The 24,954-nt window shown below is 44.3% G+C and overlaps 1 long non-coding RNA gene across 5 annotated transcripts in view; it reads left to right on the forward strand.

Annotated features, from left to right (window-relative positions):
• Positions 1–24,954, forward strand: part of LOC125963199 (uncharacterized) — a 657,652-nt gene that overhangs the window by 211,582 nt on the left and 421,116 nt on the right. For 3 of the 5 annotated variants that reach the window (XR_007475020.1, XR_007475022.1, XR_007475021.1), the window contains exon 2: positions 14,381–14,462. This is a non-coding gene — a long non-coding RNA (uncharacterized LOC125963199). Of the gene's footprint in view, positions 1–14,380; positions 14,467–24,954 lie in introns of all 5 variants that reach the window. The other 2 variants (XR_007475024.1, XR_007475023.1) reach the window with 1 other exon arrangement.

A 24,954-nucleotide genomic window follows, 5' to 3' on the forward strand; every position in this document is an offset into this window, starting at 1 on the left:
TTTATGCAGCACCCCAACTCACCTTTCCCCTTAAGCAAGCATAAGTTGGTTTTCTAAATTTGAGACCCTGTTCTCTTTTGTAATCCAGTTCCTGTGTAGCCAAGTTTACATTCCGTGTATTAGTGATATCTTATGATGTTTCTTTTTCTGTGTGACTTATTTCAGTTAGAATCATCATACCTGAATCCACTCATTATGCTGCTACGGGCCTGATGACATAGATTTCATTGCTGAGTGATATTGCATTGTACGTAAGTACCACAACTTCTTTATCCATTTTTCACTTTCTGCGATATTGAACTAGTCCCGTAAACGAGTTTCTTCTAAACAGAGCTGTCCCAAACTTAGGGGTGGCTGTGTCTTTTTGATTTTAATTTCCCTAAGCTATAGGGCCATAAGTGGAAGTGCCCTAGGCTCTGTTTCTTTGTTTTTTAGATGTTTCAGGAAACACCATACACTTGTCCCAAGTGGCTGTTGGCAATATACATCCCGCCCATCAGCAAAACAAGGCTCCCAATTCGCCATGGCCTGTCCTGCCTTTCTGTATTTTACACTTTTTTCAGATGGCCCTTTTGACCGGGGGGAAGTGAGACTTCATTGTAGTGCAGATTTCCTTTGCAAGCTTTCTTGGTTGGCCAAAAAGGGCGTATGCGTTTTTTCCTGAATATATTCAGGAAAAAACGCATACGCCGTTTTTGGCCAAGTGCATCATTGTGGACGTTCTGCCACTTTTCCTATGCTTTAAATGCAATTCCAGTCTACCTCCTGAAATCGGTTTCCTGCAATTCTGCCCCGCTTTCAAGTCCTCTTGGCAGCCTTACTTCAGTATATTTTTGGACGATAGCTGTCATTTATAACTCTGCAGGTTTGTGAATTACAGTGCCCCTGAGCTCCTTTCTTCAACACGCTTTCTTGTGAGCTGGCTGCAACACCGCAGGATTGCTTCAGGTCCTAATCTGGTTCCGGCACGGCACGCTGAGCCTTTGGTTAATTCCTCTTCCTGGTGGGAAATCAGAGTTAAATTTTCCCGTCCCGGCACCTGCAGCTAGTCTCTCATTGGTTCTCCCTATTCCTGTTCATCTTCCGCAGAAATTGCAAACTGGGCCAAACAGGAGGTTAAAGGCACTGATTCTCCAAGTCGGGAGAGTGTTAGTAAAGCGTCTGGAATATTGCACCTGAGTACCATGGGACGAGAACTGAGACATATTGGAACACGTCTCCCGATCACACGGTTGATCATACTCTGGGTTCCACATGCATGTTTTAGCTGAAGGAAGAATCCCTTAAACCTGGACAGGTGAGACCCGTGGAATGGGTACCATGCAATATGACTTCAAAGGGTCTTCATTTGCTCACCGAACCTCTCCAATCCTATCACTGCTGCGTTTATGCCCCTGTACACACGCTTGATTCTCTTTCGGAGACATAGTGATCCATAGGTTTTAAGATACTTACTAGTCAGCTACATTCTTAGGCGTTTAATATGGGGTGTTGAGTCCATTTCTTTGAGCAAGGAGTAGCTCTTGTCTATTACATATTTGGCTTAAGGAACTTTATCTGTGCTCATTTCAATCACTGGTTTTATGCAGCACCCCAACTCACCTTTCCCCTTAAGCAAGCATAAGTTGGTTTTCTAAATTTGAGACCCTGTTCTGTTATGTAATCCAGTTCTTGTGTAGCCAAGTTTACATTCCGTGTATTAGTGATATCTTACGATGTTTCTTTTTCTGTGTGACTTATTTCAGTTAGAATCATCATACCTGAATCCACTCATTATGCTGCTACGGGCCTGATGACATAGATTTCATTGCTGAGTGATATTGCATTGTACGTAAGTACCACAACTTCTTTATCCATTTTTCACTTTCTGCGATATTGAACTAGTCCCGTAAACGAGTTTCTTCCAAACAGAGCTGTCCCAAACTTAGGGGTGGCTGTGTCTTTTTGATTTTAATTTCCCTAAGCTATAGGGCCATAAGTGGAAGTGCCCTAGGCTCTGTTGCTTTGTTTTTTAGATGTTTCAGGAAACACCATACACTTCTCCCGAGTGGCTGTTGGCAATATACATCCCGCCCATCAGCATAACAAGGCTCCCAGTTCTCCATGGCCTGTCCTGCCTTTCTGGATTTTACACTTTTTTCAGATGGCCCTTTTGACCGGGGGGATGTGAGACTTCATTGTAGTGCAGATTTCCTTTGCAAGCTTGCCTGGTTGGCCAAAAAGGGCGTATGCTTTTTTTCCTGAATATATTCAGGAAAAAACGCATATGCCCTTTTTGGCCTAGTGCTTCATTGTCGACGTTCTGCCTCTTTTCCTATGCTTTAAATGCAATTCCAGTCTACCTCCTGAAATCGGTTTCCTGCAATTCTGCCCCGCTTTCAAGTCCTCTTGGCAGCCTTACTTCAGTATATTTTTGGACGATAGCTGTCATTTATAACTCTGCAGGTTTGTGAATTACAGTGCCCCTGAGCTCCTTTCTTCAACTCGCTTTCTTGTGACCTGGCCGCAACACCGCAGGATTGCTTCAGGCCCTAATCTGGTTCCGGCACGGCACGCTGAGCCTTTGCTTAATTCCTCTTCCTGGTGGGAAATGAGAGTTAAATTTGCCCGTCCAGACATCTCCAGCTACTCTCTCATTGGTTCTCCCTATTCCTGTTCATCATCCGCGGAATTTGCAAACTGGGCCAAACACGAGGTTAAAGGCACTGACTCTCCAAGTCGGGAGAGTGTTAGTAAAGTGTCTGGAATGTTGCACCCGAGTACCAGGGGATGAGAACTGAGACATATTTGAACATGACTCACGATCACACGGTTGATCATAGTCTGGGTTCCAAATGCATGTTTAGCTGAAGGAAGAATCCCTTAAACCTGGAGAGTTGAGACCCGTGGAATGGGTACCATGCAATATGACTTCAAAGGGTCTTCATTTGCTCACCGAACCTCTCCAATCCTATCACTGCTGCATTTATGGCGCTGTATTCACGCTTGATTCTCTTTCAGAGACATAGCAACCCATAGGTTTTAAGATACTTACTAGTCAGGTACATTGTTAGGCGTTTAATATGGGGTGTTGAGTACATTTCGTTGAGCAAGGAGTAGCTCCTGTCTATTACATATTTGGCTTAAGGAACTTTATCTGTGCTCATTTCTATCTCTGGTTTTATGCAGCACTCCAACTCACCTTTCCCCTTAAGCAAGCATAAGTTGGTTTTCTAAAATTGAGACCCTCTTCTCTTTTGTAATCCAGTTCCTGTGTAGCCAAGTTTACATTCCGTGTATTAGTGATATCTTATGATGTTTCTTTTTCTGTGTGACTTATTTCAGTTAGAATCATCATACCTGAATCCACTCATTATGATGCTACGGGCCTGATGACATAGATTTCATTGCTGAGTGATATTGCATTGTACGTAAGTACCAAAACTTCTTTATCCATTTTTCACTTTCTGCGATATTGAACTTGTACCGTAAACGAGTTTCTTGTAAACAGAGCCGTCCCAAACTTTGGGGTGGCTGTGTCTTTTTGATTTTAATTTCCCTAAGCTATAGGACCATAAGTGGAATTGACCTAGGCTCTGTTGCTTTGTCTTTTAGATGTTTCAGGAAACACCATACACTTCTCCCGAGTGGCTGTTGGCAATTTATATCCTGCCCATCAGCTTACAAGGCTCCCAGTTCTCCATGGCCTGTCCTGCCTTTCTGGATTTTACACTTTTTTCAGATGGCCCTTTTGATCGGGGGGAAGTGAGACTTCATTGTAGTGCAGATTTGCTTTGCAAGCTTGCTTGGTTGGCCAAAAAGGGCGTATGCGTTTTTTTCCTGAATATAATCAGGAAAAAACGCATACGCCCTTTTTGGCCAAGTGCATCATTGTCGACGTTCTGCCTCTTTTCCTATGCTTTAAATGCAATTCCAGTCTACGTCCTGAAATCGGTTTCCTGCAATTCTGTCCCGCTTTCAAGTCCTCTTGGCAGCCTTACTTCAGTATATTTTTGGACGAGAGCTGTCATTTATAACTCTGCAGGTTTGTGAATTACAGTGCCCCTGAGCTCCTTTCTTCAACTCGCTTTCTTGTGAGCTGGCCGCAACACCGCAGGATTGCTTCAGGCCCTAATCTGGTTCCGGCACGGCACGCTGAGCCTTTGCTTAATTCCTCTTCCTGGTGGGAAATGAGAGTTAAATTTGCCCGTCCAGACATCTCCAGCTAGTCTCTCATTGGTTCTCCCTATTCCTGTTCATCTTCCGCAGAAATTGCAAACTGGGCCAAACAGGAGGTTAAAGGCACTGACTCTCCACGTCGGGAGAGTGTTAGTAAAGCGTCTAGAATGTTGCACCCGAGTACCAAGGGATGAGAAGTGAGACATATTTGAACATGACTCATGATCATACGGTTGATCATAGTCTGGGTTCCAAATGCATGTTTAGCTGAAGGAAGAATCCCTTAAACCTGGAGAGTTGAGACCCGTGGAATGGGTACCATGCAATATGACTTCAAAGGGTCTTCATTTTGCTCACCGAGCCTCTCCAATCCTATCACTGCTGCATTTATGGCGCTGTACTCACGCTTGATTCTCTTTCAGAGACATAGCAATCCATAGGTTTTAAGATACTTACTAGTCAGGTACAGTATTAGGCGTTTAATATGGGGTGTTGAGTCCATTTCGTTGAGCAAGGAGTAGCTCTTGTCTATTCCATATTTGGCTTAAGGAACGTTATCTGTGCTCATTTCAATCTCTGGTTTTATGCAGCACCCCAACTCACCTTTCCCCTTAAGCAAGCATAAGTTGGTTTTCTAAATTTGAGACCCTGTTCTGTTTTTTAATCCAGTTCCTGTGTAGCCAAGTTTACATTCCATGTATTAGTGATATCTTATGATGTTTCTTTTTCTGTGTGACTTATTTCAGTGAGAATCATCATACCTGAATCCACTCATTATGCTGCTACGTGCCTGATGACATAGATTTCATTTCTGAGTGATATTGCATTGTACGTAAGTACCACAACTTCTTTATCCATTTTTCACTTTCTGCGATATTGAACATGTACCATATACGAGGTTCTTGTAAACAGAGCCATCCCAAATTTTGGGTGGCTGTGTCTTTTTGATTTTAATTTCCCTAAGCTATAGGACCATAAGTGGAAGTGCCCTAGGCTCTGTTGCTTTGTTTTTTAGATGTTTCAGGAAACACCATACACTTCTCCCCAGTGGCTGTTGGCAATTTTTATCCCGCCCATCAGCATAACAAGGCTCCCAGTTCTCCATGGCCTGTCCTGCCTTTCTGGATTTTACACTTTTTTCACATGGCCCTTTTGACCGGGGGGAAGTGAGACTTCATTGTAGTGCAGATTTACTTTGCAAGCTTGCTTGGTTGGCCAAAAAGGGCGTATGCGTTTTTTCCTGAATATATTCAGGAAAAAACGCATACGCCCTTTTTGGCCAAGTGCATCATTGTCTACGTTCTGCCTCTTTTCCTATGCTTTAAATGCAATTCCAGTCTACCTCCTGAAATCGGTTTCCTGCAATTCTGCCCCACATTCAAGTCCTGTTGGCAGCCTTACTTCAGTATATTTTTGGACGATAGCTGTTATTTATAACTCTGCAGGTTTGTGAATTACAGTGCCCCTGAACTCCTTTCTTCAACTCGCTTTCTTGTGAGCTGGCCGCAACACCGCAAGATTGCTTCAGGCCCTAATCTGGTCCCGGCACGGCACGCTGAGCCTTTGGTTAATTCCTCTTCCTGGTGGGAAACGAGAGTTAAATTTGCCCGTCCAGACACCTCCAGCTAGTCTCTCATTGGTCCTCCCTATTCCTGTTCATCTTCCGCAGAAATTGCAAACTGGGCCAAAGAGGAGGTTAAAGGCACTGACTCTCCAAGTCGGGAGATTGTTAGTAAAGCGTCTGGAATGTTGCACCCGAGTACAAGGGGACGAAAACTGAGACATATTGGAACACGTCTCCCGATCACACGGTTGATCATACTCTGGGTTCCACATGCATGCTTTAGCTGAAGGAAGAATCCCTTAAACCTGGAGAGTTGAGACCTGTGGAATGGGTACCATGCAATATGACTTCAAAGGGTCTTCATTTGCTCACCGAACCTCTCCAATCCTATCACTGCTGCGTTTATGCCCTTGTACACACGCTTGATTCTCTTTTGGAGACATAGCAATCCATAGGTTTTAAGATACTTACTAGTCAGGTACATTCTTAGGCGTTTAGTATGGGGTGTTGTGTCCATTTCGTTGAGCAAGGAGTAGCTCTTGTCTATTACATATTTGGCTTAAGGAACTTTATCTGTGCTCATTTCAATCTCTGGTTTTATGCAGCTCCCCAACTCACCTTTCCCCTTAAGCAAGCATAAGTTGGTTTTCTAAATTTGAGACCCTGTTCTGTTTTTTAATCCAGTTCCTGTGTAGCCTAGTTTACATTCCGTGTATTAGTGATATCTTATGATGTTTCATTTCCTGTGTGACTTATTTCAGTTAGAATCATCATACCTGAATCCACTCATTATGCTGCTATGGGCCTGATGACATAGATTTCATTGCTGAGTGATATTGCATTGTACGTAAGTACCACAACTTCTTTATCCATTTTTCTCTTTCTGCGATATTGAACTTGTCCCATAAACGAGTTTCTTGTAAACAGAGCCGTCCCAAACTTAGGGGTGGCTGTGTCTTTTTTATTTTAATTTCCCTAAGATATAGGACCATATGTGGAAGTGCCCTAGGCTCTGTTGCTTTGTTCTTTAGATGTTTCAGGAAACACCATACACTTTCCCGAGTGGCTGTTGGCAATTTACATCCCGCCCATCAGCATAACAAGGCTCCCAGTTCTCCATGGCCTGTCCTGCCTTTCTGGATTTTACACTTTTTTCAGATGGCCGTTTTGACCGGGGGTAGTGAGACTTCATTGTAGTGCAGATTTCCTTTGCAAGCTTGCTTGGTTGGCCAAAAAGGGCATATGCGTTTTTTCCTGAATATACTCTGGAAAAAACGCATACGCCCTTTTTGGCCAAGTGCATCATTGTGGACGTTCTGCCTCTTTTCCTATGCTTTAAATGCAATTCCAGTCTACCTCCTGAAATCGGTTTCCTGCAATTCTGGCCCGCTTTCAAGTCCTCTTGGCAGCCTTACTTCAGTATATTTTTGGACGATAGCTGTCATTTATAACTCTGCAGGTTTGTGAATTACAGTGCCCCTGAGCTCCTTTCTTCAACTCGCTTTCTTGTGAGCTGGCCGCAACACCGCAGGATTGCTTCAGGCCCTAATCTTGTTCTGGCATGGCCCACTGAGCCTTTGGTTAATTCCTCTTCCTGGTGGGAAATGAGAGTTAAATTTGCCCGTCCAGACACCTCCAGCTAGTCTCTCATCGGTTCTCCCTATTCCTGTTCATCTTCCGCAGAAATTGCAAACTGGACCAAACAGGAGGTTAAAGGCACTGACTCTCCAAGTTGGGAGAGTGTTAGTAAAGCTCTGGAATGTTACACCCGAGTACCAGGGGACGAGAAATGAGACATATTGGAACACGTCTCCCGATCACACGGTTGATCATACTCTGGGTTCCACATGCATGTTTTAGCTGAAGGAAGAATCCCTTAAACCTGGAGAGTTGAGACCCGTGGAATGGGTACCATGCAATGTGACTTCAAAGGGTCTTCATTTGCTCACCGAACCTCTCCAATCCTATCACTGCTGTGTTTATGCCCCTGTACACACGCTTGATTCTCTTTCGGAGACATAGCGATCCATAGGTTTTAAGATACTTACTAGTCAGGTACATTCTTAGACTTTTAGTATGAGGTGTTGTGTCCATTTCGTTGAGCAAGGAGTAGCTCCTGTCTATTACATATTTGGCTTCAGGAACTTTATCTGTGCTCATTTCAATCTCTGGTTTTATGCAGCACCCCAACTCACCTTTCCCCTTAAGCAAGCATAAGTTGGTTTTCTAAATTTGAGACCCTGTTCTCTTTTGTAATCCAGTTCCTGTGTAGCCAAGTTTACATTCCGTGTATTAGTGATATCTTATGATGTTTCTTTTTCTGTGTGACTTATTTCAGTTAGAATCATCATACCTGAATCCACTCATTATGCTGCTACGGGCCTGATGACATAGATTTCATTGCTGAGTGATATTGCATTGTACGTAAGTACCACAACTTCTTTATCCATTTTTCACTTTCTGCGATATTGAACTAGTCCCGTAAACGAGTTTCTTCTAAACAGAGCTGTCCCAAACTTAGGGGTGGCTGTGTCTTTTTGATTTTAATTTCCCTAAGCTATAGGGCCATAAGTGGAAGTGCCCTAGGCTCTGTTTCTTTGTTTTTTAGATGTTTCAGGAAACACCATACACTTCTCCCAAGTGGCTGTTGGCAATATACATCCCGCCCATCAGCAAAACAAGGCTCCCAATTCGCCATGGCCTGTCCTGCCTTTCTGTATTTTACACTTTTTTCAGATGGCCCTTTTGACCGGGGGGAAGTGAGACTTCATTGTAGTGCAGATTTCCTTTGCAAGCTTTCTTGGTTGGCCAAAAAGGGCGTATGCGTTTTTTCCTGAATATATTCAGGAAAAAACGCATACGCCGTTTTTGTCCAAGTGCATCATTGTGGACGTTCTGCCTCTTTTCCTATGCTTTAAATGCAATTCCAGTCTACCTCCTGAAATCGGTTTCCTGCAATTCTGCCCCGCTTTCAAGTCCTCTTGGCAGCCTTACTTCAGTATACTTTTGGACGATAGCTGTCATTTATAACTCTGCAGGTTTGTGAATTACAGTGCCCCTGAGCTCCTTTCTTCAACACGCTTTCTTGTGAGCTGGCTGCAACACCGCAGGATTGCTTCAGGTCCTAATCTGGTTCCGGAACGGCACGCTGAGCCTTTGGTTAATTCCTCTTCCTGGTGGGAAATCAGAGTTAAATTTTCCCGTCCCGGCACCTGCAGCTAGTCTCTCATTGGTTCTCCCTATTCCTGTTCATCTTCCGCAGAAATTGCAAACTGGGCCAAACAGGAGGTTAAAGGCACTGATTCTCCAAGTCGGGAGAGTGTTAGTAAAGCGTCTGGAATATTGCACCTGAGTACCATGGGACGAGAACTGAGACATATTGGAACACGTCTCCCGATCACACGGTTGATCATACTCTGGGTTCCACATGCATGTTTTAGCTGAAGGAAGAATCCCTTAAACCTGGACAGGTGAGACCCGTGGAATGGGTACCATGCAATATGACTTCAAAGGGTCTTCATTTGCTCACCGAACCTCTCCAATCCTATCACTGCTGCGTTTATGCCCCTGTACACACGCTTGATTCTCTTTCGGAGACATAGTGATCCATAGGTTTTAAGATACTTACTAGTCAGGTACATTCTTAGGCGTTTAATATGGGGTGTTGAGTCCATTTCTTTGAGCAAGGAGTAGCTCTTGTCTATTACATATTTGGCTTAAGGAACTTTATCTGTGCTCATTTCAATCTCTGGTTTTATGCAGCACCCCAACTCACCTTTCCCCTTAAGCAAGCATAAGTTGGTTTTCTAAATTTGAGACCCTGTTCTGTTATGTAATCCAGTTCCTGTGTAGCCAAGTTTACATTCCGTGTATTAGTGATATCTTATGATGTTTCTTTTTCTGTGTGACTTATTTCAGTTAGAATCATCATACCTGAATCCACTCATTATGCTGCTACGGGCCTGATGACATAGATTTCATTGCTGAGTGATATTGCATTGTACGTAAGTACCAAAACTTCTTTATCCATTTTTCACTTTCTGCGATATTGAACTTGTCCCGTAAATGAGGTTCTTGTAAACAGAGCCGTCCCAAAATTTGGGGTGGCTGTGTCTTTTTGATTTTAATTTCCCTAAGCTATAGGACCATAATTGGAAGTGCCCTAGGCTCTGTTGCTTTGTTTCTTAGATGTTTCAGGAAACACCATACACTTCTCCCAAGTGGCTGTTGGCAATTTACATCCCGCCCATCAGCATAACAAGGCTCCCAGTTCTCCATGGCCTGTCCTGCCTTTCTGGATTTTACACTTTTTTCAAATGGCCCTTTTGACCGGGGGGAAGTGAGACTTCATTGTAGTGCAGATTTCCTTTGCAAGCTCGCTTGGTTGGCCAAAAAGGGCGTATGCGTTTTTTCCTGAATATATTCAGGAAAAAACGCATACGCCCTTTTTGGCCAAGTGCATCATTGTCGACGTTCTGCCTCTTTTCCTATGCTTTAAATGCAATTCCAGTCTACCTCCTGAAATCGGATTCCTGCAATTCTGCCCCGCTTTCAAGTCCTCTTGGCAGCCTTACTTCAGTATATTTTTGGCCGATAGCTGTCATTTATAACTCTGCAGGTTTGTGAATTACAGTGCCCCTGAGCTCCTTTCTTCAACTCGATTTCTTGTGAGCTGGCCGCAACACCGCAGGATTGCTTCAGGCCCTAATCTGGTTCCGGCACGGCACGCTGAGCCTTTGGTTAATTCCTCTTCCTGGTGGGAAATGAGAGTTAAATTTGCCCGTCCAGACACCTCCAGCTAGTCTCTCATTGTTTCTCGCTATTCCTGTTCATCTTCCACAGAAATTGCAAACTGGGCCAAACAGGAGGTTAAAGGCACTGACTCTCCAAGTCGGGAGAGTGTTAGTAAAGCGTCTGGAATGTTGCACCCGAGTACCAGGGGACGAGAACTGAGACATATTGGAGCACGTCTCCCGATCACATGGTTGATCATACTCTGGGTTCCACATGAATGCTTTAGCTGAAGGAAGAATCCCTTAAACCTGGAGAGTTGAAACCCGTGGAATGGGTACCATGCAATATGATTTCAAATGGCCTTCATTTGCTCACCAAACCTCTCCAATCCTATCACTGCTGCGTTTATGCCCCTGTACACACGCTTGATTCTCTTTTGGAGACATAGCAATCCATAGGTTTTAAGATACTTACTAGTCACCTACATTCTTAGGCGTTTAATATGGGGTGTTGAGTCCATTTCGTTGAGCAAGGAGTAGCTCTTGTCTATTACATATTTGGCTTCAGGAACGTTATCTGTGCTCATTTCAATCTCTGGTTTTATGCAGCACCCCAACTCACCTTTCCCCTTAAGCAAGCATAAGTTGGTTTTCTAAATTTGAGACCCTGTTCTGTTTTGTAATCCAGTTCCTGTGTAGCCAAGATTACATTCCGTGTATTAGTGATATCTTATGATGTTTCTTTTTCTGTGTGACTTATTTCAGTTAGAATCATCATACCTGAATCCACTCATTATGCTGCTACGGGCCTGATGACATAGATTTCATTGCTGAGTGATATTGCATTGTACGTAAGTACCACAACTTCTTTATCCATTTTTCACTTTCTGCGATATTGAACTAGTCCCGTAAACGAGTTTCTTCCAAACAGAGCTGTCCCAAACTTAGGGGTGGCTGTGTCTTTTTGATTTTAATTTCCCTAAGCTATAGGGCCATAAGTGGAAGTGCCCTAGGCTCTGTTGCTTTGTTTTTTAGATGTTTCAGGAAACACCATACACTTCTCCCGAGTGGCTGTTGGCAATATACATCCCGCCCATCAGCAAAACAAGGCTCCCAGTTCTCCATGGCCTGTCCTGCTTTTCTGGATTTTACACTTTTTTCAGATGGCCCTTTTGACCGGGGGGATGTGAGACTTCATTGTAGTGCAGATTTCCTTTGCAAGCTTGCTTGGTTGGCCAAAAAGTGCGTATGCGTTTTTTCCTGAATATATTCAGCAAAAAACTCATACGCCCTTTTTGGCCAAGTGCATCATTGTCGACGTTCTGCCTCTTTTCGTATGCTTTAAATGCAATTCCAGTGTACCTCCTGAAATCGGTTTCCTGCAATTCTGCCCCGCTTTGAAGTCCTCTTGGCAGCCTTACTTCAGTATATTTTTGGACGATAGCTGTCATTTATAACTCTGCAGGTTTGTGAATTACAGTGCCCCTGAGCTCCTTTCTTCAACTCGCTTTCTTGTGAGCTGGCCGCAACACCGCAGGATTGCTTCAGGTCCTAGTCTGGTTCCGGCACGGCACGCTGAGCCTTTGGTTAATTCCTCTTCCTGGTGGGAAATGAGAGTTAAATTTTCCCGTCCCGACACCTGCAGCTAGTCTCTCATTGGTTCTCCCTATTCCTGTTCATCTTCCGCAGAAATTGCAAACTGGGCCAAACAGGAGGTTAAAGGCACTGATTCTCCAAGTCGGGAGAGTGTTAGTAAAGCGTCTGGAATATTGCACCCGAGTACCAGGGGACGAGAACTGAGACATATTGGAACACGTCTACCGATCACACGGTTGATCATACTCTGGGTTCCACATGCATGTTTTAGCTGAAGGAAGAATCCCTTAAACCTGGACAGGTGAGACCCGTGGAATGGGTACCATGAAATATGACTTCAAAGGGTCTTCATTTGCTCACCGAACCTCTCCAATCCTATTACTGCTGCGTTTATGCCCCTGTACACACGCTTGATTCTCTTTCGGAGACATAGCGATCCATAGGTTTTAAGATACTTACTAGTCAGGTACATTCTTAGGCGTTTAATATGGGGTGTTGAGTCCATTTCGTTGAGCAAGGAGTAGCTCTTGTGTATTACATATTTGGCTTAAGGAACTTTATCTGTGCTCATTTCAATCTCTGGTTTTATGCAGCACCCCAACTCACCTTTCCCCTTAAGCAAGCATAAGTTGGTTTTCTAAATTTGAGACCCTGTTCTGTTATGTAATCCAGTTCCTGTATAGCCAAGTTTACATTCCGTGTATTAGTGATATCTTATGATGTTTCTTTTTCTGTGTGACTTATTTCAGTTAGAATCATCATACCTGAATCCACTCATTATGGTGCTATGGGCCTGATGACATAGATTTCATTGCTGAGTGATATTGCATTGTACGTAAGTACCAAAACTTCTTTATCCATTTTTCACTTTCTGCGATATTGAACTTGTACCGTAAATGAGGTTCTTGTAAACAGAGCCGTCCCAAACTTTGGGGTGGCTGTGTCTTTTTGATTTTAATTTCCCTAAGCTATAGGACCATACGTGGAAGTGCCCAAGGCTCTGTTGCTTTGTTTCTTAGATGTTTCAGGAAACACCATACACTTCTCCCAAGTGGCTGTTGGCAATTTACATCCCGCCCATCAGCATAACAAGGCTCCCAGTTCTCCATGGCCTGTCCTGCCTTTCTGGATTTTACACTTTTTTCAGATGGCCCTTTTGACTGGGGGGAAGTGAGACTTCATTGCAGTGCAGATATCCTTTGCAAGCTTGCTTGGTTGGCCAAAAAGGGCGTATGCGTTTTTTCCTGAATATATTCAGGAAAAAATGCATACGCCCTTTTTGGCCAAGTGCATCATTGTCGATGTTCTGCCTCTTTTCCTATGCTTTAAATGCAATTCCAGTCTACCTCCTGAAATCGGTTTCCTGCAATTCTGCCCCGCTTTCAAGTCCTCTTGGCAGCCACACTTCAGTATATTTTTAGACGATAGCTGTCATTTACAACTCTGCATGTTTGTGAATTACAGTGCCCCTGAGCTCCTTTCTTCAACTCGCTTTCTTGTGAGCTGGCCGCAACACCGCAGGATTGCTTCAGGCCCTAATCTGGTTCCGGCACAGCACGCTGAGCCTTTGGTTAATTCCTCTTCCTGGTGGGAAATGAGAGTTAAATTTGCCCGGCCAGACACCTCCAGCTAGTCTCTCATTGGTCCTCCCTATTCCTGTTCATCTTCCGCAGAAATTGCAAACTGGGCCAAACAGGAATTTAAAGGCACTGACTCTCCAAGTCGGGAGAGTGTTAATAAAGCGTCTGGAATGTTGCACCCGAGTACCAGCTGACGAGAACTGAGACATATTGGAACACGTCTCACGGTCACACGGTTGATCATAGTCTGGGTTCCACATGCATGTTTTAGCTGAAGGAAGAATCCCTTAAACCTTGACAGGTGAGACCCGTGGAATGGGTACCATGAAATATGACTTCAAAGGGTCTTCATTTGCTCACCAAACCTCTCCAATCCTATCACTGCTGCGTTTATGCCCCTGTACGCACGCTTGATTCTCTTTCGGAGACATAGCAATCCATAGGTTTTAAGATACTTACTAGTCAGGTACATTCTTAGGCGTTTAATAGGGGGTGTTGAGTCCATTTCGTTGAGCAAGGAGTAGCTCTTGTCTATTACATATTTGGCTTAAGGAACTTTATCTGTGCTCATTTCAATCTCTGGTTTTATGCAGCACCCCAACTCACCTTTCCCCTTAAGCAAGCATAAGTTGGTTTTCTAAATTTGAGACCCTGTTCTGTTTTGTAATCCAGTTCCTGTGTAGCCAAGTTTACATTCCGTGTATTAGTGATATCTTACGATGTTTCTTTTTCTGTGTGACTTATTTCAGTTAGAATCATCATACCTGAATCCACTCATTGTGCTGCTACGGGCCTGATGACATAGATTTCATTGCTGAGTGATATTGCATTGTACGTAAGTACCACAACTTCTTTATCCATTTTTCACTTTCTGCGATATTGAACTTGTCCCGTAAATGAGGTTCTTGTAAACAGAGCCGTCCCAAACTTTGGGGTGGCTGTGTCTTTTTGATTTTAATTTCCCTAAGCTATAGGACCATAAGTGGAAGTGCCCTAGGCTCTGTTGCTTTGTTTTTTAGATGTTTCAGGAAACACCATACACTTCTCCCCAGTGGCTGTTGGCAATTTACATCCCGCCCATCAGCATAACAAGGCTCCCAGTTCTCCATGGTCTGTCCTGCCTTTCTGGATTTTACACTTTTTCAGATGGCCCTTGACAGGGGGGAATTGAGACTTCATTGTAGTGCAGATTTCCTTTGCAAGCTTGCTTGGTTGGCCAAAAAGGGCATATGCGTTTTTTCCTGAATATATTCAGGAAAAAAATCATTCGCCCTTTTTGGCCAAGTGCATCATTGTCGACGTTCTGCCTCTTTTCCTATGCTTTAAATGCAATTCCAGTCTACCTCCTGAAATCGGTTTCCTGCAATTCTGCCTTGCCTTCAATGCCTCTTCATAGCCTTACCTCAATATATTTTTTGAAAATAGTTGACCTTTATAACTCTGCAGGTTTTTGAATTGCAGTGGCCGTTAGCTCCATTTTTCAGCTCTTATTTTTGTGATCTTGCCTCATAACCACAGGATTCCTTCAGGCCCTATTCTTCTTCTGGGACACCTTGCTGTGCCTTTGGTTTATTCTTCTTACTGATGTGAAATTAGAGTGACATGTGCCCACTGAAACTGCTACAGCTAGTTTCTCACTGGTTCCCCCTATTCCCATTCGTCATCGGCACTAACTGCAGACTGTGCGATACCATAACTTAAAGGCATTGACTCTCCATGTGGGGATATTGTTAGTAAAGCGGCTGGAATGTCAATCCGGAGTCCTAGGAGAGGAAAAATGAGGTGCGTTTTAGAAACCTTTCCCGATCATATGGTATACCAGTCGCTGGGTTTCCCAAGCATCGTTTAGCTGTAGGAAGATTCCCTTCAACCTGGAGTTTTGGGACCCTTGGAATGAGTAGCATGAAGTATTGCATTAAACTTTTGGCAGTTGCTCACCAAAGCTCACCAATCCTCTCAGCCCCAAGTGTGCAGCCTTATGTCTTATCCAGCTGTGGGTTTATATGTGGTCAATCCAGGTTGCATCACAGCCCCTGAGCAAATTTTGTAAGAATTTTTCTCTCTTTCATTGTTTCTGCGTTTTGTTTTTAAAATTTATTTCTATAATGGGGTTTAGCTCATTTTCACTGCTGTGTTTGTGCCGCTCTGCACACACTTGATTCCCTTATGGAGATATATCAATACATGGGTTTTAAGATTCTTATTACTCAGATATATTTCTCTGCAGTGTATAGGGTGTGTTGAGGCCAGTTCATTGAGCAAGGTGTAGATCTTGTCTAATATCTATTTGGTTTATTGAACGGTATCTGTGCTAATTTCAAACTCTGGTTTTATGCATCACCCCACCTCTCCTTTCCCCTTAAGCTGACATAAGTGTGTTTTCTAAATGTGAGACACTGTTCTGTTCTGTAATTCATTTTTTGTGCAGCCATATTTACCCTCCCTCTATAAGTGATATCTTATGATATGTTCCTTTTTCTGTTTGACTTATTTCAAGTAGTATTATCGGACCTAAATCCACTCTTTATCCTTCTACTAGCCTTATTACATTGATTTCATGGTGAAGAGATATTCCATTGTACATAAGTACCACATCTTCTTTATCCATTGTTCTCTTTCCTGGGATATTTAAGGTGTACTGAAGTTGAGGTTCTTGTAAACAGAGTAGCCCTAAACTGTGGTGTGCTTGTGTCTTGTTGATTTTTAGACTTCCCTAGATATACTCCCATGATTGGAAGTGTCCTATGCTCTGTAGCTCTGTTTTTTAGATGAATTAGGAACCACCATACACTTCTCCAGAGTGGCTCTCGGCAGTTCACACACTGCCCATCAGCGTATAAAGGCTCCCTGTTCTCCATGGCCTGTCCTGCATTTCTGGTTTTTACAATTTTTTAGGATGGCCCTTTTGACCGGTGGGAAATGAGACATCTTTGTTGTGCACATTTGCATTGCTTGCTTGCTTCGTTGCCCATAAAGTGCGTATGCGTTTTTTCCTGGATATAATCAGGAAAAAACGCATACGCCCTTTTGGGCCAACTGCATCATTGTCGAAATTCTGCCGCTTTTCATGTGCTTTAAAGACGAGTCCAATCTATCTCTTGAAATCTGTTTCTTGCAATTCTGTCTTGCATTCAGATCCTCTTCTTTGCCTTACCTCAACATAGTTTTGGATGTTAGTTTTCATTTATAACTCTGCAGGTTTGTGAATTGCAGTGACCCTGAGCTCCATTTTTTAAGTTGCTCTTTTGTGAGCTGGCCTCAAACCCGCAGGATTGCTTCAGGCCCTATTTTGGCTCCGGCGAGGCGGGCTGAGCCTTTTTTCAATTCTTATTCTTAATGGGAAATTAGAGTGATATGTGCCCGCCCAAACCCCTACAACTATTCTCTCATTGGTTCCCCCTCTTCCCGTTCATCCTCCTCACAATTTGCAAAATGTGTGAAACAGAAGTTGAAATGTGCTGATTCTCCAAGTGGGGAGATTCTAAGTAACGTGGCTGGAATGGTGAACAGGAGCACCAGGAGAGGATAAATGAGCTGCATTTTAGACACATCTCCCGATCACATGGTGTACAGTCCTCTGGGTTTTCCATGCATGTTTTAGCTGTAGGAAGATCCCTTGAACCTGCAGATTTGGGACCCATTGAATGGGTACCAGGTAGTATTACTTTAAAGGGTGTGCATTTCCTCACCCAACCTCACATTTCTCTTAGTGCAAACAGTTTCCAGCCTTATGTCTCATCCTGCTGTGGGTCTAGATGTGTTCAATCCATGTTGCATCACCGTCCCTGAGGAAAAGTTGTAAGAGGTTTTCTCTGTCTCTCTGTCGTTTATTTTTTTCAATTTATTACTATATTGGTTACAGCTGATTTTCAAAGCTCTGTTTCTTGCTGCTGTACATCCACTTGATTCACGTACAGAGAGACATCAGTAAATTCTTTTTCAGATTCTTACCAGTCGTATATATTCTTTTCCGGTGACTTGAGTGTGTTGAGTGCAGTTCTTTTAGCTACCGTGTGGGCCTTGTTGATTATCAGTTTGGTATTTGGAATGGTATCTTTGCTAATTTCAACCTCCTGGATGATGCCTCACCCCTCCCCACCTTTCCCGTTTAGCAGCCTTATGCGTCTTTTCTACATATTTGACTATGTTTTTGTTTTGTAATTTATTTCATGTGTAGCCATTTTGGATTCCACCTTTAAGTGATATCTTATGATATGTGTCTTTTTCTTTTTGAATTATGTCACTTAGAAAGATCATACGTAACTCCTCCGGAGTTGTTACAACTGGCCATAGTTCATTGATTTCCAGGCTGAATAATATTCCACTCTACCTAAGTACCACATCTCTATCCATTTTTTCTCTCCAGAGACATTTAAGTTATATCCTAGTCGAGGATCTTTTAAACAGAGAGGGGGTAAACATTGGGGTGCCTGTATCCTCTCGATTTTTGTTTTTCCCAAGATATACGCCCATGAGTGCAAGTGCCCTATGCTCTGTAGCTCATTTTTTAGATGCTTTAGTAAACACAATACACTTCTCCAGAATGGCCGTTGGCAATATACATTTCCACTATAAGTCTCACAGGGCTCCCTCTTCTCCTTGCCCTGTCCTGCATTTCTGTTGTTTACGCTTTATGAGGATGGCTCTTCTGACTGATGCGAAGTGATATCTTTTGTAGTATTGACTTCCAGTGCCCACCTGTTTGCTTGGCTAAAAAAGTGTATGCCCTTTTCTTGAATATATACAGAAAAAAACGCATACACCCTTTTTGGCCAACTGCAATGTTGGCAATGTTCAGCTCCTTTTCTCGTGCTTAATGGCGAGTCCTTTCTACCTCCTCAAATCCCTTTCCTGCCATTCTCCCTTGCTTACAAGTCCTTTTCTCTGACTTTCCTCAAGACATTTTTCAGTGATGGATATTTTCAACTCTGCAGTTTCGTGAATTTTGCTGCCCCTGAGTTCCATTGTTCAACTTGCGTTTATGGGAACTGACCACAAAGCAGCGGGATTTCCTCAAGCCCTATACTGTTTCCATGGGCAACCCTAGCCTTTGGTCAATTCGTCTTCCTGATTGGAAATTAGAGTGACATGTGCCTGTCTGAACACCTAGGACTTGTCTCTCATTGTTCCTCATCCTTCCGCTTCATCCTCTGGACAAATTCCAAACTGTACACAACAGGATGTTGACAGTGCTGACATCTCCAAGTGGGGAGACTGTTAGTAAAGACGCTGGAGGGGTGAACCCGAGCACCAGGAGATGAGGAGATGAGATGCCTTTTCCAAACTCTCCCCGATCAGACGGTATACCATCCTCTGGGTGTGACAGACATGTTTTAGCAGTAGGAAGAGTCCCATTCATGTAAGGAGAACACCAGGGCTTTTTCAAAATCAGTGTCTGCCCAAAACCCAAACTGGGGAATTTTTTAAGCTACAGCTACACATATGTTCATTAAGGGCCTTGGGAAGTAAACAGAGTCCAAACTTTAGATGATTGAAGTCTTCAGGGTCAGAAGCACTCACCACCAGCTTCCCTTAGGTTACACTTCAACTGTCATTGATAGATGATGTCAATAAAAATATCTATTCTTTTCCAGATTATTTCCCCTTATAGGTTATTGCAAAATGTTGAGTGTAGTTCCCTGTGCTATACAGTAGTTCCTTGTTGATGATCTATTTTATACATAGCAGTGTGTATGTGTTAATCCCAAACTGTTAATTTATCCCTCCTCCCACCTTTCCCCTTTGGTAATAATAAATTATAAGATTTTATACTTCTCAGAAATGGGGGAGCTGAAAGAGAGGTATCATTTTCAATGGAAAAGCATTTAAAACAAGATTGAAGCTTTAACCAAGATTATTAGATGTACATCCTTGGAAAGAAATCACTTCGTTTCTCTAATATTGACCTGACAAATAAGACAAACCTTTTCACTGAACTTGCTTATAATAAAGTGATGGAAATATCAAATGGAAGTGTTAGAAACATCTTATTTTACCCGAGCCTTATACACTGTTCTATGTTAACTACAGTTTGGCTCACACATCTGTTCATTGAGGTTACAATAGTCTCAATTTCTGTTACTGATCCTCCAGAGTGGACCCCAACAAGTGTCCCCCTGCCCAGTGTCATTGGGGCCAACAGATCGAGACTGAGTTTGGTTCACAAGCAAAGGAAACTTTATATTTTGATCAGAGAATGGAGAGGTGAGAGCATGCACTACCCCGTGGGCTGTGGGCTGGGCTGTTGTGTAGAGATCCTGTCAGAGTCAGTGGGAGGGAGGGGGCGGAGCTCTCGAGGGCCAGGTTGGCTGCAGCTCAGGCTCTATATCGCGGAGTCTGCACTGGGCCCCAGGAGCTGAGGTGTCGTCCCAGCCATTCTGCACTAGGAAATCTGGTCTGAAGTGCCGGGTGTGGAACCTCTGCATGCGGGACCTAGGAGCACATGAAATTAGACAAAGCACAAAGGATAAAAAAGGTTAGACTTGACTTTATTGCCCAGATTCTATTTTTATCTCCCAGGGATTTTTAATGGGCTTTGCTGGGGACAAACCCCTCCTCTGCCTTTTGTCCCGTTCCTCATTCTTGGAGTGCTGAGGGTGCAGACCCTTCTTCTGTAACTGCTGAGTGCTGAGTTGGGAGCCCTCATACCCGGGGGCGAGGGTCAGAGCTTCTCCCCAGCAGCCTCCAGGTGACGTTGATTGTCCCCAGGCCCCCTGCGTCCCTGCTCGTCCACCTGAGCACCAGCATTGGAAGTGTTATAGATTCTAATGACCTTTAAGGGTCCAGGAAAGAGATGTGCAGAGACGCTGTGGGGGCCGGTTTCACCCCGCCCCACATTTGTTCGGCCACCTTAGGCTGACCGTTTCTGCCAGCCTAGATGCTCTGACCAGTAGTCTGCGCTTTCTTCAATTAGGCCCCTGAATTAATGTACAAACAGCACCAGGTGTCAGAGCCCTGCCCGCTCAACTCCCAGACAGTCCAGGGTCAGTGGTGATCAAGGACCATGATGGCCACTGAGTCAACAGCCTTTTGAAGTAAACAGGAGTCCAGCCAGTCTCATTGGCCACCATCATCAAGGTGTCTGTAGGCTTTTCTCTGGTGACAGTGTGATATACGGTTCCCCCGCCAAGATTATTAGCTCCCCTCTGGGTGCAGTATGTCCTGCAAGCAGTAGTCTACTCTTTTGGGACACACTCTTGTTGTTTTATGAGAGAAACTCCAGGTCAAGTGATGTTCACATGAGTCGTCATGGTGCCCTGTTGCCCCCGGTTATCTCTCTGGATGTTGGAGTTGGAAGGCCTCCTCACTCGAGGTTGGTGTGCCCACAGAGCAAACCCTGCAACTTCAGGGCATGGTTGGTGGTTAGGATCACCACGTGGGGTCCTTTTCCCTTAGGAGGGAGGTGGCCTTTGGGGCTGCTGATTTCCAGGTTTTTAGATACCACCAGTATCTTGGCCAGATGTGGCAGTGGGCCAAGCCCCTTGGTGACCGTAGTTTATCCTACCTGGATGGCATTCTTGCATTGTTCCATTTCAAGTGGTCCCAGTTTTTGCACTAATTCTCCAATGGCGATTCACCTTTCACCGGGAATGTAAAGGTCAAAGGGTTTAGCTAAATTAGGGAGTTCCAGGGCAAGGGTCTGAATTGACTGCTCTTTCCATTCTTGAAAGGCCACTTCTGGATTCTATTCAAAAGAATCATCATCTTTTCCTTTCAGTGTTTCATATAGAGGCCCAGCTAGTAGACTGTAGTTAGGGATCCAGAAGCAGCAAACCCTGGCCTCCCCAGGAACCCCTAAGCTGTCTTCTAGTTTTAGAAAGGGGTAAGGCTGAAAATGGTTTCTTCCCTTTCCTGGGATGGGCTTCTCCGACCTTCTGTGAGAACGAAGCCCAGGCAGGTCACCGCAGTCTGTGATATTTGAGCTTTTTCTTGGACAACTTCTATCCTTTATTGGCTTGGTAGTTCAGAGGCCTCCTTAGTAGAGCTGGCGATCAGAATGTCGTCTGCGTACTGAAGGAGGGTTTCCTTTTCCAGAGGTAGAACTTTTAGGTCTTTAGCTAAGCTTTCCCCAAAGATGGTCTGGGAATTTTTGCACCCTTGGGGCAAGACGGCCCGGAAGTATTGTTTTAGTTGTATGTTGAGTCCTGCCACTCACAAGCCAAAATTTCTTGTGACTCTGGGACTAATGGAATACAAAAGAAGGCATCATTGAAGACTAATACAGAATACCATGTCCTGGTGGTTGGTAGAATGACCAGCAGGGTGTAGGAATTAGGAGCAGCTGGAGGTATATCCTCGGTGGCTTCACTGACTGTCCTGACATCCTTTACCAGGTCCCCAGCAGCCCATGGGGCTCTCGTGGTCAGACCAATCCCAGAATATGGAGCTCACCTGGGCAGGTACCCCACCCCCACCCCAGCCCACGGGGCTCTCGTGGTCAGGCCCCTCCCAGGATACAGAGCTACCCTTGCAGGTACCGTGGCAGGGCTGGGCACACAGGAACCGTGCACATAGCCCTCATTGCAGAGCACCCCCAGCTCACCTGTCGCTCAGAGCTGACACAGAGCACCTCAGAGCAGGACTTGAACTAACAAACAGCAGCTGCGACAGGTCTGTGACCCTGGGCATCACTCTGTGCGGCCTCCCTCCACCTGGTCTTCCAGAGACTTCCACTGCACCCGGGGCACCAGGCCTCTGTCTCCAACCACCACCCACCCCTCCTCTCCCTGACTCCTGGGTTCCTCTCATTAGGAGAGGGTTTTCTTGAAGTTGTCTCCCACTCATGGGCCAGATAAAATGATTAGAAAACAAGCCAAAGCTGCAGCCCCTTGTCTATCCTGACTCTCAGGAGCCCACACCTGTTCCTTGGACCTGGCAGGTTCGGCAAGTTCCATTTTCTGCAACTGTGAGCCCCTGAGGGGTGATGATTGGCTGACCTGGGCAGCCTTACCGTGCCGGCCAGCCCTCCCCAGGTGTGCCTGGGTTGAGATCAATATAAATACCACTCCAGGCAGCAAGAGGCCCTGCAGCCGTGCCTGACGCCATTTTCTCTGCCCTGTCAGCAGTCTCGGGGCTGGGCTGTGGGAGGGAGTGAGAGGCCACGGCTTTGTGGGTGGCCCAGTGTGAGTGGGGCTCTGCTGGACTTTCTGCAGCAGTTGCCAGGCTGCCACCTGCTAAAGAAGAGGATGTGTCACCCATACCTGCTGCTGGAATTTCTCCCTGGGCAGAGGTGAGGAAGGAAAAAAGCAGTGGGGGCAGGGACAGGACGGGTATCTCAGGCAGGGAAATGGAAATCTTCCAGAAGAGCACCCAGGGCCAGGACCATCCTGGCTGGCCTGCAGGCACCAAGTCGGCCGGTATGCTGTCACTCGTGTGGCTCTATGGCCCTTCCTCTAGGCTTTCAAGTCCTTGTATATATTCAGGTGTTTTACCTGGGACGGGTGGGAATAGTTCAGCAGCAACTGGCCTGGGGCTCAGCTCACGTTTACTCACAGATGCCTCGGCACGGTGCCCCAGCTTTGCAATGAGGACGCTTGTTGCGTGGGGGCTGCTGGCTGAATGGGAGACGATTCCCCACCACTGACCAACTTCAGAATTGTTTACAACTGGAGCAAGTGCCCTGATACGGTTTTCCTCTGTGGAACTGGTGGGTTCTGTGTTTTTTTTCTCTTTTTCGTTTTTGGTTCAAGGTAGATTTTATTCCTCTTTTTTGTATTTACAGATATAAGCATGGAAATAATTTATTCATATAAATACATGTATGTGAAGGGAATAATTGTTTTTTCTGTTTTTTTTTTAAATTTTATTTCTTTTTAATTTTGAATTTTATTTTATATTTTTATACAGCAGGTTCTTATTGGTTACCTATTTTATACATATAAATGTATACATGTCAATCCCAGTCTCTCAACTCCTCCCACCACCACCCCCCCAACAGCTTTCCACCCTTGTTGTCCATACGTTTGTTGTCTACATCTGTTGCTCTATTTATGCCTTGCAAAATGGTTAACCTGTACAGTTTTTCTAGGTTCCACATATATGCATGAATATACAAGATTTGTTTTTCTCTTTCTGACTTACTTCACTCTGTATGACACTCTCTAGATCCATCGACGTCTTGACAAATGACCCAATTTCATTCCTTTTCATGGCTTTGTAATATTCCATTTTATATATGTACCACAACTTTATGCATTCGTCTGTCTGTGGGCATTTAGGTTGCTTCCATTACCTCGATATTGTAAAGAGTGAGGCAATGAACATTGCGGTGAATGTCTCTTTTTGATTTATGGTTTTGTCTGGGTATATGTCCAGAACTGGGATTGCTGTATCATATGGTAATTCTACTGTTAGTTTCTTAAGAAACTCCATATTGTTCTCCATAGTGACTGTATCAATTTATATTCCCAACAATAGTGGAAGAGGGTTCCTTTTCTCCACACCCTTTCCAGCATTTTTTGTTTGTAGATTTTCTGATGATGCCCATTCTACCAGGTGTGAGGTGATACCTCATTGTTGAGTCCATTTCCTTGAGCAAGGGGTAGGTCTTGTCTATTAAATATTTGGCTTATGGAATGGTATCTGTGCTAATTTCAAACTCTGGTTTTATGCAGCACCCCAACTCACCTTCCCCCTTAAGCAAGCATAAGTTGGTTTTCTAAATTTGAGACCCTGTTCTGTTTTGTAATTCAGTTCATGTGTAGCCAAGTTCTCATTCCATGTATTGGTGGTACCTCATGATGTTTCTTTTTCTGTGTGACTTTTTTCACTTAGAATCACCGTGCCTCAATCCACTCATTATGCTGGTACGGGCCTGGTGACATAGTTTTCATTGCTGAGAGGTATTCTGTTGTACGTAAGTACCGCAACTTCTTTATCCATTATTTGCTCTCTGGCATATTTAACTTGTGCTGCAGAAGAGGTTTCTGTAAACAGAGCCGTCCCAAATTTTGGGGTGGCTGTGTCTTTTTGATTTTAATTTCCCTAAGCTATAGGACCATAAGTGGAAGTGCCCTAGGCTCTGTTGCTTTGTTTTTTAGATGTTTCAGGAAACACCATACACTTCTCCAGAGTGGCTGTTGGCAATTTACATCCCGCCCATCAGCATACAAGGTTCCCAGTTCTCCATGGCCTGTCCTGCCTTTCTGGATTTTACACTTTTTTCAGATGGCCCTTTTGTCTGGGGGGAAGTGAGACTTCATTTTAGTGCAGATTTCCTTTGCAAGCTTGCTTGGTTGGCCAAAAAGGGCGTATGCGTTTTTTCCTGAATATATTCAGGAAAAAACACATACGCCCCTTTTGGCCAAGTGCATCATTGTCGACG

Source organism: Orcinus orca, unplaced genomic scaffold (genome assembly GCF_937001465.1).
Source record: "Orcinus orca unplaced genomic scaffold, mOrcOrc1.1 scaffold_73, whole genome shotgun sequence".
In the NCBI taxonomy this organism is placed as follows: domain Eukaryota; kingdom Metazoa; phylum Chordata; class Mammalia; order Artiodactyla; family Delphinidae; genus Orcinus; species Orcinus orca.